Genomic DNA, 5,725 nt, shown 5'->3' on the forward strand with positions numbered 1-5,725 from the left:
AGCCTCTTCTCATTGGAATAATTCAGCTCCTGCAAGTTGTATTACCTAGGTAAGCATTTCCGTTACACGAGGCACCCTCCATCTTAAAGACAGCAACAGCACTTTCAAATCCACATGCTTAAAATCCTTAATTCCCTCTTCTTCCATTATCCAGAGAAAACTCTCTGCTTTTAAAAGGCTCATGAGTTTATGGTAGTTAGGCCCCATATAGTTATGTTAGTTAGGCCCACCCAGATAATCTGCCTACCTTAAGGTTGATTGTGCCATATAACATAACCTAATTCATGCAAGTACTGTAAAAATCCATTATGTTCATGAATTATCTCCATTGGAAAGGATGGCATTATGTGAGGAAGAGCGATATTGGGTCATCACAGAATTCTTCCTATCACACAGCTCTTCCCCACTAAGTCTTTAAATCCCACTACGTAAGCCAATGGTGGGCTCATGCCTGATTTGGTCATAATTATATCTCCAGTGCCTATTAGAAGAAAAATAGCAGGTGCTCAGTGTGACAAGCAGTGGTATATGTTATTGTCTATTTACTTGTTTTATTATCTCCTGAAAATTGTATGTAGTAGAGATGCACTATTATTCACTATTCCTTTCAGAGACTACTTTTCTTCAGCCTATTTTCAAGCTTTTGTGTATAATCATCATTCATTTACACACACACACACACACACACACACACATTTTTTTTTTTTTTTTTAGTTTGCTATAGGGCACAGGTGCTTGCTAGAGAGAGAGAGAGAGAGAGAGAAAGTGAGAAATCACTAGAGAGAATGGTCATCCACACTCACTTCTCCATTTTCCTCTTGGGACTTTGGGCATACACCAACATGTGCCTCACATCATTTTTAGGCTGCCTATCCAGGACTGGAACTATGTAGTCAGCCATGTGGGATCCAGTTCCTTAATCACCATGCCATCTGCTGGCCCCCAAAATTATATTTTTTCAGTACTGACTTTCAAAGTGAGCATTGCAGAAATCACTATTGGACAACCTAATCAAGTAATAGTCATAGGAAGCATGGTGTGAGCTTTGATGCAATCATATAGCAGGTCAAGACAGAGGAGGAGAGGAGACCTCAGAATAAACTCAGATGTCCCCGAGAGAGTTAACAGATGTTGAGAATGAGATATGACCATTTGTGTTACCATGTTTACCACTTGGACTCATTAATTAATAATTGTTCCTTTTCTTAGCTTTATCCATGTGTCATGCCCATGTTTATAATAGATCTAGCCAGAAGAATGTCATGTCTCTGAAAAATAACATGAGATTTTGGTGCATCAGTTGCTTCTAATACAAGATTGTATCAATATTGAACACAAAATTAAATCAGAAGGATAAAAATGAAAGAGATTTTAAAAATCCATTGGGAAATAATTTCATCAACAGTACTAGGAGTAAATTCCTAGATAAATAAAGCATAATTATGTATGTAGTCATGCTATATTTTTTTAAAGAACTAAACACAAGTGATATACTAATTACCCTTTTCCTAGAAAACTATGATAAAATGACAGACCCAGAGTCAGTCTAAGCATAGAGGAGGAGTATATTCACTAACATCATACGTAAGACTTATGTCAAGATCTATTAACTGTTTAACTTCTTGCTAATCTTCTGTTTAGTATTTTAAAACATCTTTACTTAGACTTATAGAAAGGCAAAATTTGAAGTGGTCTTAGTAAACAAATTTGCATTAAAGATGTTAAACAACCCAAATATTCCAGATACCAAGGTGGGGGAAAACAATTCTTGCTATTGAGATAGTCATTGTAGAATGCAATGTGAAGTGCAGTACAAAAGGTTCATAAGCAGTTTACCCCTTCCTTTCAAGGACATCACAATCCTATAATAGATCTTCCATAAGAAACAATGATAAGAGTCGATTCTCAGTCCTCATTTTACTTTGGAAGAGTCCAGATTTGCTTTGCTTTGCACTGTGTTGATCTAGGCAACCTGGAACTGTGTTTCCCCAAATCTTCCCCTTTCTGTATTAGAATTGATCAGAAAAGATGTTCGTGTGAGATTTGGAAGAAGTAAAGGAAGCAGCATCTTTATTATACACTGAAGGTTGGTGTAGGGAACCTAGGGATGTTTTATCTCATGCTCCTTGTTGTGGATTTTCTGGCTGACCTTGTGGGTTTGAGGCAGTAGCTGAACCAAAAGCTCTCTCAGCTACTGTGAGTTCTCATCCTTTATTCTCTTAGAATGTGCATGTACAAGTGTGTTGAAAGCTTCCTCATGAAGAGTGCCAGGTCCTTGTGCATATCACTTGTATTGTTGAGGATGGAAATGGCTAAAAACAGATGTAGGTAGACAATGTCTTCTGGGGTGCACAATACACACTTTGTCCCAGTTAATCATCAGTCCACAGATAGCTTCCTCCCCAACCACCTGTTCTGCTAATATCAGTGGCTTTAAGACCACCATTAGATGCAGCATCAGCAGACTTTCATACATGTCTTTTCAGTTCCCACAATTGAATAAAGCCTAATTCCTATTTTTTTAAAAGTCCCTTATTTAATATCACTTATTGGAGAAGACTTCAAAAGGTCATGGAAAATGAAATTATAGTATGAGTTTAAGTTGGTATAATTTTTTAAAAATCCATGCATAGTTTTTTCATGATACACGTTTCCCATGAACTTTGTGAAGACTGTTCTGTAGTAGTCCTGTCTCTGGCAGAAAACACTCTTACATGGATATGTTTTGTAGAAAGGCCCTGAAAGTACTGAATACTGGATATAGATGATAAGCAAAGATGAAAGCCCAAAGCTGACTATTATATAGTAACACAGTAATTTTGATCATCTCTTATTTGAAACATTTTTGTTTCCATTTTTGGCTTTTAGACATTATAATCCACTGACTTTACCTATCTCTCTCTCTCTCTCTCTCTCTCTCTCTCTGTACTTTCTGGTCCCTTAGCTGGATTCAGCTTGCATCTATGACTTCTACATTTGTCAAGAGTCAAGATTTAAACTTCTGTTCTCTATTTACTCACTTTTTAGTGAGCCCATTTAAACTCAGAGTACTGGTACCATCTGAATGCTGATGACATCCAAGTTTATATGTCCAGCCCTGAATCCCCTAACTGATGTCTTACCAACTACTTGATACCTCTGCTTGTATACAGAAGCATCTCAGACTGCCATATACAAAGCCTTAAGGAATTCCGCCCCCCCCAAAAAAAAAATCTGTGCATGGTCTTCCCCATTTCTGTTAATGGCAGCATGACTCTTTCAGCTGTTTGTATTGAAGACCTTTCGATCACTCTTAGGTTTTGTTTCTCTCTTATGATATACATCCATTATGTAAGCAAATTCTCTTGGCTTTATCATCATTGATATAGAGTATCCAACCACTTCTCAAAACTTTCACTGCTATGACCTGGTCCAAACCATCATCACCTTTCACCTAAGTTGTTGCAATAGTTTTATAACTCATTTCTGCATCTCTCTTGAACCTTTCAGTATATGCTCATAAAGAACAGACAGGGTTATCATGTTAAAACCTGTCCTATCATTCCACTCTCCGTTCAGAATCCTCCAATGGCATCCCATCTCACATGGAGTAAGTCATTAAAATGCTTGGCATTCTTTGGATTATATGACCCCCACTATGTATTGGTGCAGTCCTCCATGGATTTTCCTCTTGAGTACTTGCAAGAGGGCCTTCCTTCCTTCCTTTCAGATTTTGCTCAGATGTCATTTCATTGAAACCTTCTTTGACCATTGTATCTAAAGGAATAACTTTACCCCCACACATATTTACATTCACTTCCAAGCCTTCTTATCTGCTTTCTTTTTCCTTAGCACTTATCTCTATCTAGAATACTATATACTCTACATTCCTATCCTTGCCTAGTTTCTATTTTCCCCACTAATATAAAAGATGCTGAGGACTGGGATATTTCTATTTTTCCTTGTGCCTAAAAGAGTGTCTTGCACATAGTGACCCTCAAAGAATATTTGTTAAGTGAAGAATAAATCAGTGATAAAAGCCCAAAACACACTATTTAATAATAGATGTATATATAGGAAGTACAACAGGAGGACAGAGTGGATTTCAACATTATGTTCACTGACTTTCTGGAAAAAAAAAATTCTTGCCATTTGTTCAAAATTTTTATCTTCACAGTGATTCTAAAAACAGATGGCATTCATTCACTTATCTACTCAGCACATTTATCAGCCAGGGTCTTCCAAAGAAATAAACCAATAGCATATATTAATAGAAGTGTGTGTGTGTGTAAATATAAGTATACATCTGAGGGGATTTATTATGGGAATTGGCTCACAGGATTATGAATGCCAAGAAATCTCATAATCTGCTATCTTCAAGTAGGAGAATTAGAAGAGCTTAGTTCAGTATATGTCCAAATGCCTAACAATCAGGAGCACTGATATCTGAGGATGGGAAAGATGGATGTCCCAGCTCAGAGAATTTTACCCTTCTGCCTTTTTACTCTCTTTGGGTCCTCATCACACGGCATGATGCCTGCCCATATTGGTGAGGGCAATCTTTACACAGTGTGCTTGTTCAAAAGCTAATATTTTCTAGAAACACTCCACAGATTTGCCCAGAAGTAATGTTCTGGGTCATTAGTAGTACTATCTGGATGGGGCAGTTGTAGTTTTCTGTTAACCTTAATCATGGGGTGTGATAATACTGAGACACACCCTAAAGAGTGCCTCTATTCCAAATATATTCCTTCTTACCACCATTATGGAGTGGTAGTCTAATTTCTCTTGGTAATCAGGATCACCCCAGTCAACTTTGTAACTCTTTTCTTTGCATATTGAGGAGGTATGAGGAGTGCAAAATGTTTCCATGGCAGTCTTAAATGTTTTTCCCCTTCATGCAGACAAAGCGAAAAATACGTATACCACCTTTGAAAATCTGTGTTTAAGGGAAATAACACACATGGGACACATATTCCTGAAAACTATAAAGGTGAAAAAAATAACTGTTCTGTAATTCTTCTACTTTTCTGAGATGCAAGAGAGAGAAAAAGAAAAAGTCACAATTTTCTATTCACCTCCTAATGTATTTAATTTTGTATTTAGTTGTTGACATCAAAGCAGTGATTTTTTAAAATCTCATTTTCAAGTAAAATATCTAAACAAAAATGATGATGTGCTGTTTTGCAGAAGAATTATGTGTTGGGAAAGTTGTTTAAGGTATCTGTTGGGTGCAAACCCTGAGGGTATGACTCAGGGAAGACCCCAATTGGAAGTAGACTTGAAGAACAACCAACAGTTTTAAATTGAAGCATTATTTATCCTCAGCTCACATGGTTATGCTAATGTGCCTATTTCACTCAATATTTTTATACGTTATAAAATTTTAAAAGCAGCTCTATTTTTATCCATATCCTGCATAAAAAGACAGCCCCCAAAATATAGGTCAGGGTGTTACTGACTGCTTAGAGCAAGTATACACTTGGGAAGACTTTTTTCCTAAAGAATGGTTGGTGTTTAAATTTTTTTTTATTTAGATATCAAGTTTAAAAGATTATTAAAGGTCTATGTATTTTATTTGTAAATTCATACAAACATTGACTATAAGCAATGAGGAGCTGCTTAAATGATTCAGGTCTAAAATTTTAAGGCTTAAGCATTAACTTGGACCTTTTAGAAATATACCTTGATAAAAATCAGATCATACAGCTATAGCACTAAATTACTTACAAAAAGTAACTTCTTT

Source organism: Tupaia chinensis, unplaced genomic scaffold (genome assembly GCF_000334495.1).
Source record: "Tupaia chinensis unplaced genomic scaffold, TupChi_1.0 Scaffold000094_1, whole genome shotgun sequence".
Taxonomy (NCBI): domain Eukaryota; kingdom Metazoa; phylum Chordata; class Mammalia; order Scandentia; family Tupaiidae; genus Tupaia; species Tupaia belangeri.